This window comes from Nicotiana tabacum, chromosome 1 (assembly GCF_000715075.1).
Source record: "Nicotiana tabacum cultivar K326 chromosome 1, ASM71507v2, whole genome shotgun sequence".
Classification (NCBI taxonomy): domain Eukaryota; kingdom Viridiplantae; phylum Streptophyta; class Magnoliopsida; order Solanales; family Solanaceae; genus Nicotiana; species Nicotiana tabacum.
The window spans coordinates 103,612,576-103,624,007 of NC_134080.1; the positions used below are offsets into that span (position 1 = coordinate 103,612,576).

Sequence of the window (11,432 nt, forward strand, 5' to 3'; positions counted from 1 at the left end):
GATAATGCATTGTTCGTCTGGACTAAGGGTAATCTGAAAAAGAAATAGTAGCTTCCCAGCAATGGTTAACAAACCCTCTAGAAGTCTGATGCTCTCTTCGTTCAGAAAGTTCTAGTCCACAAGGAAGTCTCCAATCAAAGTGGTAAAGCAACTGTGCTAAGGGATACACAACATTAGCTAAACCGAAATGCATTCCTGGACAAATCCTGCTTCCTGCACCAAATGGAATAAATTGGTAATGATTTCCATTGAAATCCACAGAACTGTTTTCAAATCTTTCTGGCACAAAATTTTCAGGGTCATCCCAACTTTCGGGTTCTCTCACAATGGCCCATCCATTAACTATCACTTTGGGTTTAAAAGGAATAGTGTATCCATCAATTTCTGCTTCTCCCAGCATTCCCTAAGTCCTAAAAGAGGAGATGCAGGGTGTAACCGTAGTGTTTCGTTAATCACTAACTTTGGATACTGCAACTCGTCGAGATCATTGTCATCCAAATCTTTCTTTCCTCTACAAACCCATCGCACTTCTGCCTGGGATTTGGCCATAATATTTGGGTTCTTCATCAGTTCAGACAATGCCCATTGAATTGTTGTTGATGAGGTTTCAGTTCCCCCTAAGAACATGTCCTACATCATTGAAGTTTAACTATTAATTTACCAAATGATGGGACTAACTCAAACCAGCACTTTGGATATGTATTAAGTTAAGAAATATACATCCCGTTTTATGTAATATTATGCCATATATGGAGTTTAAGAAACAAAAGAAAGACCTTGACACACGAGATGGGTATATCTAAAGTACCAACAAATTGTCCTCACTACCAAAAGAAAAGGAAACATACTCTTTGGTTTCACGAGAGAGAGAGAGAGAGAGAGAGAGAGAGAGAAGAGAAAACCATCTTCATGAGATGGAACAAAACTTACAAGAATGACTGCTTTGAGGTTGTCATTTGTCATTGGAAAATGAAGATCATCACTCTCCATAACTCTGAGTAAAACATCAATCAGATCTTCACCCCCAAACTCACTGTTGCCCTTTTTCCCATTTGCTAGATTCGCTTTATGTTCATCAATAATTTTCTCCAATATTACATCAATCTTTTGATGCATATTCATCAATCTATTTCTCATTCCACAAATTTTGTGAAGTCATATCCAAGGAGGAAAGAAATCTGCCACATCAAACCCAACTAACAAGAGTAATACTTCCCTCATCATCATTAGCAAATCATCATCTCGATCTTCCCATACTTTTCCAAAAGCTGATCTACAAATCACGGAGCAGGTAAGCTGAAGAGCCTTTCCAGTCATGTTAATCACAGTATTTGGCCTGGAACGAATTGCTGTAACAAGATTATGAACCTCGTCCTGTTGAATTAAACTAAATGACTTAACCATCTTTGAACCGAGGAGCTCTGACATGCACATTTTACGCATATGTTTCCAGTAATCCCCATATTCTGCAAATACAATGTCCTTTTGATTGTAAAATACTATATCAGATGGCATAAGCTTAGGCCTAGATGCAAAGGAAAGATCATGAACTTTTAGAACTTGTTTTTCCAAGCGAGACAATGATACTACAACTGCATGAACTTCCCCTAGCTGCAAGTACATCAGGGGACCAAATTTTCTGGTTTAATTTCTAACAGCATGATGTGGAAGTGCTCCAATTAAGTGATACAAGCTTCCAATAAGGGGCAATTTCCATGGACCTGGTGGCAATCTTTTGTTACCCCTAATTATCATTTTTTTTTTCATATCCTAACGAAAATAAAGAGGAAAAAGAAAAGCAAGAATGAAATTAAGTTGAAATGAATCTCCATATTATCACAGAAAGGAAGAGAAGGAAAGTTTTAATGGATTTTCTTAGTTAGATAGCAATCAGCAACTGATAAAGTTGAAGGGAGCCTTGCGTAACTGGTAAAGTTGCTGTCATGTGAGCATGAGGTCACGGGTTCAAGCCGTGGAAACAGCCTCTTGCAGAAATGCAGGGTAAAATTGCGTACAATAGACCCTTGTGGTCTGGCCCTTCCCCGAACCTCGCGCATAGCGGAAGCTTAGTGCACCGGACTGCTTTTTTTTTTTTTTTAATAGCAACTGATTTATAATGGCTTAATTTCATTTGATGAAAATGTTGGTTTCAGTATGAACAGAGAAATAATGAAAAGAGATGGTAGTTGGTAATCCCACATTATGCAACAAAGAGATTTATAAATTAACCGTCATTATTACCCATATCTTTTATCAATATATTTTGGCGATTAGAATAAACAAATGAGGAGATTATCGCACGGATTTGGTGTCACAATCACAAAACAGTTACCTAAATAAATGAATTTGAGAATATGTGTTTACCTCGAAAATACGAGGAACAATTAAACTTGATTTGTCGTTTTAAAGATATGTGATTCAGTTCAACACCAATTAATAATTAAGAAACATGAAGTAGAAATGAAAGAAACAAGTGAATCAAACCAATATTACTCAGCAGTAGTAATCTCGAGCTCAGTGACCTCGAGATGGATCAAGAGCAATAAGGTAAGAACAATAATTGTGAAGGACAATTCGGATGAACAGTAGACAAAAAGTAGAGAGTATATTCTTTTTCTCAATGATTAGATGATCTTATAAATGATTGAGGTTCCCTTTATATAATGATAGAGGAACCCTAAATAAGGAATATTTCTATTTACAGTAAGGAATATTCTTGATACAGCTGTCTAACCGCCTAGTACGGAATCGTGCAATCCTATTACGAGATTTACGCCATGATATAGGGGATGTGGCAGGAATCTAGATTATTATGTTATAAATCCATAACGGTACAATTTCGGGGTCGAGCACACTTGGCTTCAACATTCCTCACACTCCTATCTTCGGGCATAGCATTTCGTCCTCGAGCTCGAGTCTATCCTGTCGACCTCAAACTCGAGCTTACTTGAATTTATGCCTAAGGCGATCCCTCGAGCCTGTAGAACGAAAGCGTACGATCTCGACCGTACAATATGCTTGTTTTTGTGTGTACCTATATTGATGTATATTGAAATTACTGTGCTGGAGTTCCAAATTGCTCTTTATGTGAAACTTCAGCCTAGCATTATGAAGTTTCCAAAATTTAACCTTTTCTCACATTTTAAACATCAGCTAACCAGTGGCAATTCAAATCTCACTGCAAAATGCACCAAAAAAAAATTCCTCTTAGTTAGGGTTCATCTCCACCAGCGGCACTTCACAATCTGCAGCAAACCTGTATTAGGCGTTGTAAATGTCACGACCCGGAATCTCACCCTCGGGATCATGATGATGCCTAACATTTCACTTGTTAGGTAAGCCTACGTTAGCTAGATTATTTAATCAATTTTACCAAATCAAAATAAAACATAAATGAAGATGAACTGAAGTGGAATAAATAAATACATATGACGATATTCAAACATCGCCCGGAATCCGGAGTCACGAAAATACGAGCAACTAGAGTACTACATATATAGTTTGAAACAAAGTACAACTGTTTGAGACTAGGTAAACAGTAAAATGGAGAAAGAAGAGGACTTCAGGGCTGCGGACGCTGTGTAGCTAAACCTCAAGTCTCTGAATATCGCTGGATCCGAGCAAAACACCACTAAATGCCATTGGGACCAACACCAGTATCTACACTTCTATCTGCACAAAAAGTGCAGATGTGTAGCATGAGTACAACCGGCCCAATGTACTCTATAAGTGTCGAGCCTAATGATGAGTTTTCAATGTCTTAGCCTTATGTTTTGACGATCTAACAAACTTACGGTCAAGAACCAGATAGGGAACCCGACACGCTTGGTATACATTGCTAATCAATGGACTCCAGCTAAATGTGAACTGCTACAGCTTCAGGAGATAGAGAACCAAAACAAGGACCTGATACCTTTGTGATTCCTTGAACGAAGTCAATTGTGTACAGCTAAAAAGTGACGTGACTACCTGCACTGTTTCTGCCTGCACTGCATTGTTCCCGCAGTCACTTGTCCTTTGACCAACCATGTGATTACATCATTTAAGTGATGTCGTACACGTTGTATTAACAAGAGTATTACAACAAAACATCACTTGAACACTTGAGAATTCACTCCAAGCATTCAAGCCATCTGATATTCCAGCATTCAATTCTCAAGTGCATCAAGAACAAAGTTTAACACTACTACGGACCAGTTCCTAGATCCAGTATTTTGTTGTCCTTAGTTGAGTTGTAACTTTGTAATTGTTCTTCATTGTAATTCCTAATTTGCTTATCTAGAAGCATTGCTTAGGTGCCCTCTTGTAAAATCATAAACCCTTAGTGTTTGTGTTGTGACTGGAGTTAGTCATGAGTTGAAGTCTTTATAATAGGTGTATTGCAAAGTGGTTTGTAATAGGTGTATTACAAGTTAGTGAGGGATTAAGAGTTTAATTCCTAGGTTACAATAGGTTGTAATCTAAAGACTTCTCAGTTGTGAAGTTGAAATCCTACCAGTGTAGGTCGTGGTTTTTTATCCCCTTTAGCAGAGATTTTTCCACGTAAAACTCCCTGTCTTATTTACTTACTGTTTCATTAACATTCTCACAGGGAAATCATAAGAGGACATGGTCTCTCTATAATTTGGTGGACTCACATAAACTATCAATTGGTATTAGAGCGGGTTCCTCCTATCAGGCTAACAACTAGGAAGGATCTGTATGGCTGCTCCACAAAATTTTGAAGAAGGTCAATCTACGTACGAACCACCCAGGTTCAATGGGCAATATTGTGGGTGGTGGAAGACAAGAATGTACGATTTCATCATGGCTGAAGACTCTGAGTTGTGAGATGTTATATGTGATTGTCCTTTTGTCCCAACAAAGAATGTCGGAGATCTTCCATTGATGATGCCAAAGACCAGGAAAGAATACACCGATGCAGATAGGAAAGTTGTGGAGAAAAATTTTCGTGCCAAGAAAATTTTGGTATGTGGGATAGGACCTGATGAATACAACAAGACTTGTCAATCCGCCAAGGAGATATGGGAAGCTTTGCAAACAGCACATGAGGGAATCACTCAAGTAAAGCAATCTAAGATTGATATGCTTACTACTGAGTATGAGCTCTTTTGGATGAAAGACGATGAATCTATCCAAGACATGCACACAAGATTAACTTCTATCATAAATGAGTTACACTCACTTGGTGAAATCATTCCCAGGAACAAGCTCGTGAGGAAAATTCTTAGTATCCTGCCTAGTTCATGGGAGAGTAAAGTAAATGTTATTACTGAAGCAAAGGACTTGCATGAGCTGACCATAGACGAGCTAGTTAGAAATTTGAATACCTACAAAATGAAGAAGAAGATAGACAGTAAAAGAAGAGAACTAAAGAAGGAGAAGAACCTGGTACTCAAAGCTGAAGGAAATGACTCAAGTGAGGAAGACTGTGACATGGCTTACCTAACCAAAAGATTTCAGAATTATGACCTCTATCATAAATGTGGAAAGCCAGGGCACTTTGTCAAAGACTGTCCTCTCCTAAAGCAAGAACACTTCAAATACAATCCTGATAAAGCAGCCAAGAGGAACCCGGTTCCTGACAAGCACTTCAAAAGAAAGAATGTCGCTGATAATGTCGTGAAGCAAGCTCTTGCAGCATGGGGAGATTCCTTCAGTGAGTTTGATGAAGAAACTGATACAGGTGATAGCTCTATGATGGCAGTTGAAAGTGGAGCAAATGAATATGACTCAATATTTGCTTTGATGACACAATCAGACGATGATGAAGATGATGAGGTAAATTTCAGGGATGTTCAGAGAAATCTAAAATCCTACTCTCCTAAAAAACTCATGTCATTAGAAAATGTATTGATTGATGCCTATCATAGTCTTATAGATGATAAGGATGCCTTGACCATAGAATTAGGAGACGCTGAGCAAACTAGAGATGACTTGGTAGTTTGTGTGGTTGATCTAAAGGAAACTATAGATAATCTGGAAAATGAAAAGAAGGCTTTAATTGATAAAATTACTAGTGTAGAACATGAAAGAGATGATCTGGTGGTAGTAGTAGTTGACTTGAAAGAAACCATTGAGAAATTAAGTAAAGAAAAGGATGCCTTAGTGGATAAAATTACTGTTATTGAGCAGGAGAGGGATGACCTCTTAATAGTGATTGCAGACTTAAGGGAAACAATATAGGAACCTGGAGCTGAGTGTAGGCCTGGAAAGTCAGAAAAAGGGAAAGAAGTAGCTAGTGAGGCACACATTAAGCTTGAGAATGAATTAAAAGCTGTGAAAACTAGTTTGTGTATTGAACTTGAGAAAACTAGGCAGCTCCAAGCTGAACTGGAAAGAGTAAAAAATGATCTTGAGAAGTCCCTTCCTCGGAGGCTGTCACTGCTATGTATGTTAATAATGGTGGTAACAGGCAGGGAATAGGGTTTCAAAGGGAGAGAACTCCTTACAACCCTCATATCAAATATGTTACTGTACCCAATAATTGGCTATGTACCAATTGTGGGAACAATGAGCACTTCAAGGAAAATTGCCAAGCCAGAGTTAAGTCTCTGTAGAAAAACAAAGCTTTTGCTGAGAAAGTAACTGCTAAAAAGGGACCAGGTGCCACTCATAAAAAACGCATATTACCTGCTTAGACCTCTAAGATCACTTATTCATCCTATTGCTTACTACAAGAGATCTAAACTTGCTTGGGTTCCTAAATCTAACCAGTGATCTCCTTATGCAGGGAACAATGAAAGGAAGCAGTCAACAATAGTACATGGACAATGGATGCTCAAAGCACATGACTAGAAACATGATGGACTTTCTTTCACTAAAAGCCCTGCAAGGAGGGAGTGTATCCTTTGGAAATGGGAAAAAGGGGTACATTCTTGGTGTTGAAGAATTGGAAAGTTACTCACTCACTCAATTGAGAATGTGTACCATGTCAATGGCCTCAAGTACAGTCTCCCGAGTGTCTCCTAGATATGTGATAAGGGAAACAAGGTGGAATTCTTATCCAAGATATGCACAGTTACAAGTCTAGTAACTGGTAAAGTAGTACTGGTGGCCAAAAGATACAAGAATATCTATGTTGCTGATTTCGAGTCTCTACAAAGTGGTGATCTGAGTTGCTTGAAAGCAGTTGATGATGACGCTGAACTGTGGCACAGAAGATTGGGGCATGCAAGCTTTTCTCTACTGAATAAGCTGATTTAGAAGGACCTGGTTCGTGGTCTGCCCATGTTAAAGTTCAAAGAACAGAAAGTCTGTGATGCCTATGCTAGAGGGAAGCATGTGAAGTCCTCATTTAAGTCTAAGAAAGATGTCAGCACCTCTAAGCCATTTGATCTTTTTTGTATAGATCTGTGTGGCCCTATGAGAGTGCAAAGCAGGGGAGGAAAAAGATACATTTTTGTGATAGTGGATGACTACTCCAGATTCACTTCGACTTTATTTCTTAGAACAAAAGATTAAACCTTTGAGGTATTCGTGGCCTTTGTGAAGAAAATCCAAGTGAAGATGGAGTCTAAAGGAGCATGTATTAGATAATATCATGGAACATAATTCGACAATGCCAAATTTGATGAGTTCTGTAATGAATATGGCATTACTTACAACTTCTCAACACCAAAAACTCCCCAGCATAATGGAGTTGTGGAAAGGAAGAACAGAACCCTTGAGGAAATGGAAAGAACAATGTTGATCGATAGTGGGATTGCCAAGAACTTCTAGGCTGAAGCTGTTAACACTGCTTGCTACTTGGTGAACATGTGCATGATCAGATCTCTTCTGAACAAAACCCCCTATGAGTTGCTGAATGGAAGGAAGCCCAAGCTGACTCACCTAAGAACATTTGGGGTGCAAATGCTATGTTCTTAACAATGGAAAGGATCATCTTGGAAAATTTGATGCTAAAAGTGATGAAGGAATCATCTTGGGTTACTCTTCTCAAAGCAAAGCCTACAAGATATACAACAAGTGGACTCAGTGTGTTGAGGAAAGTGTTTATATAATTTTTGATGAGTCTTATCCCTCCCATGAGAAAAGCAATAAGGATGATCAAGATGGAGAGCCTCTGCTAGTTCCAGGTGAAGTCATTGAGATGACAAACGGAAAGGCAGACATGATGAGTCAGGTGAAGGAACCAAGTGAAGATAATGCAGTATCCTCCTCACCAGTTGGAGAGGAACCAGGTACCACAATTACAACCACTAAAGCTGAAGAAAGAGTGGTTGATGCAGTTCAAAGTACTCCACAGGTAGCTGAGAGAAGAATGCAAGGGAACCAGTTAGACTTACCCAGTTCCTCTGCAAATGAAATTCAAGTGCCCAACTGGAAACACAAAATCTCCCATCCTCTTGACAACATAATTACCCCTCTAGATTCAGGTGTTTAACCCCGATCAAAAGCCAGAAGTTTACTTGTCGTCTCAGCCTTTCTTTCCAAAATAGAACCCAAAAACATCAAGGAGGCCTTGAAGGATGCAAACTGGATACAACCATGCAAGATGATTTGCATCGGTTCGAAAGGAACAATGTATGGCATTTGGTACCTCGACCCCTCAGATTGAACCATCATATGAACCATGTGGGTATTCAGAAATAAGCTTGATGAACATGGAAACACTACAAGGAACAAGGCTAGGTTAGTGGTTCAAGGTTACAATCAGGAGGAAGAAATTGATTATGATGAGACGTTTGCTCCGGTTGCTCGCATGAAAGCTATTAGAATCCTAATCTCTTTTGCATCACATATGGAATTCACTCTGTTCCAAATGGATATCAAAATTGCATTTCTGAATGGATTTCTTAAGGAAGAAGTCTATGTAAAGCAACCTCCAGGTTTTGAATGTCATGGGCACCCTGAATATGTGTTCAAACTAGACAAGGCATTGTATGGGTTGAAGTAGGCTCCTCGAGCGTGGTATGAAAAGCTGTCAAAATTCCTCTTAGAAAATGGTTTCACAAGAGGGAAAATTGACAACACCTTGTTCCTGAAGAAACGGGGAGGAACCTGCTCATTGTTTAGGTATATGTTGATGATATCATTTTTGGGGCAACAGCTGATTCACTATGTGATGAATTTGCAAAACTCATGGGAAGTGAGTTTGAAATGAGTATGATGAGTGAGCTGAACTTCTTCTTGGGTCTTCAAGTGAAGCAGTTCACAGAGGGTACATGCATCTGCCAGCAGAAATACATCAAGAAGCTCCTGAAGAGGTTTGATATGGAAGCATCAAAAGTGATAGACACTCCCATTGCAACAGCTACTCGACTAGACATGGATGAGTCTGGATCTTCTATGAATCAGACTATGTATAGAGGCATTATTGGGTCTCTACTCTACCTCACTGCCAGCAGACCTGATATTGTCTTTAGTGTGGGGCTATGTGCAAGGTCTCAATCAAATCCCAAGGAATCTCATCTGAAGGCTACCAAAAGAATTTTGAGATATCTTAAGGGAACACAAGAATGTCTTGTACTACCCCTCAAGTGACAATTTTAATCTTATTGGGTATGCTGATGCTGACTATGTAGGTTATCTTGTGGACATGAAAAGTACTTCTGGAATGGCTCACTTTCTAGGATCATGTCTCATCTATGGGGCACAAGGAAACAAAACTCAGTGGCTCTTTCAATAGCTAAAGCAGAATATGTGGCTGCAGCTTCTTGCTGTGCTCAGCTCCTATGGATCAGGCAACAATTGAAAGATTTTGGTGTATACACTGACTGTGTGCCTCTTCTATGTGATAACACCAGTGCTCTCAACATGGCCAAGAATCCAATTCAATACAAAAGAACCAAGCACATTGATGTGAGACATCATTTCCTGTGAGGCAATGTGGAGAAAGGGTTTATCTGTATGACGTTTTGCAGTACAGAAGACCAAATTGCAGATATCTTCTTCAAAGCATTGAGTAGGGAGCATTTTGAAAGAAATAGGGTAAAACTGGGGCTATTGAAGCCTAATTGAGAACCTGATTCCCATCAGTTAGCTATGAAAATCACCTTGAGGTAAAATTAGCTAAAGTATTTTCTGGCCAAGTCTATCTCACTTCAATACCGTTGCACGTAAACACGCATGATGATTATAGAAGCTGTAGATGTATTGCATGGGTGGTGAAAGAGGATTGAAAATTTTGAAAGACATGTCAAGAACCTGGTTCTTGTACCAAAGGTTAGTAGTCCTGTGCATTTTTAATACACATCTTGAAAAGTACAAATATCAAATGCCATGTCATCCACCTTTTCAAACTCTGCTATCACGTCTTTTCGTTTCAAATTCTTTCTATCTTCTCTGAAACTTTGCAACTCCCCAAGCACTACCGCCATTTCAGAATCGGTTCCTATCTCTCTCCTCATAATTATCTTCTCTCATTAAAACCCTCTCTTCTCTTTACCGATCATATTCCCCCATCAGAACTTCTCCAACAATTCTCAACTCTATCTCTTCAATAGCTGACAATCACTCCAAAATCCCTTCTTCAATCGTCACTTACCCAGAGAAAACCCTTGAGTCCTCCGTCCCTGATAAATTCCCTATCACCCTCTCCAACCCAGATCTCCCTTCACTCTCCAGTTCTAATAAGACTATCTCATACCTCCCTCTCCCTCCAAATAATGAGAACTCAAAAACCCAAAAATCGATGATCCTTCGTCTCTATCGTCTGAGATTCTCACTGACCAAGGAAAAAGTGGAGAACAGGGTAAAGCTCCAAAGTTTGTAGAAGTTTCAGGGGCTAGGGTTGATCAACCTTCCGCATTGTTGCTTCAAATTTTGTGGTGTCCATGGAGTCTCTAGAAGAGGAAACTGTCGCAACCATTTTTGTTGTATCTGTAGATGGAATAGTGCTTGAGGTAGTCTCTGGTGTACCCAAGTCTCAGAGGAATGAGACACAGGAGTTAGTGGGCGAAGGAGCCATGGTGCTGGTTAAAAGCTCTACACCAGCAAAAACTACTGGGACTCCTTGTGAAGGACCTGACCCCTATCCAGAGGAAACAGGTCAAGGACCCTTCTCCCAGGTTAGTTCTTCTCCAGCTCCCTTTCCACAGCCCTTGGAGATTCTGGTTCCTGAGATGAGGTCTAGTGATAAGGAAGATCAAGACAACATTGCTCTTGAAGCATTTATAGTCAAGCGAAGGGCAGTAATCACTCCTGAGTCTTCTACTAAGCGACCTACTACTAGGTTGTATGCAAAGGCAGTTTATGACTCCGCCCTTCAAAAGAGCAAAAAGAGTAGTAAGAAGAAAAAGAAGAGGTTGGTGAAAATTGGTGAAGTAATGTGTGATAAGGATGTCTCTGTGGTGGAAGTTGATGAGGAAGAAATAGAGGAACCTAGTTCCTTAGTGCAAAGGTCTCAGAAGAAGAAGCAATCTACTTCAGTTGAAACTGTTACAACTCCCAGTTCAAAGTTGAAAGCTGTTGTGAAGAGTGGAAAATTA

The 11,432-nt window shown here is 39.5% G+C and overlaps 1 pseudogene; it reads right to left on the reverse strand.

Annotated features, from left to right (window-relative positions):
* Positions 1-22: 22 nt before the first annotated feature.
* LOC107773235 (premnaspirodiene oxygenase-like) lies at positions 23-1,832 on the reverse strand (annotated as a pseudogene).
* Positions 1,833-11,432: the final 9,600 nt, after the last annotated feature.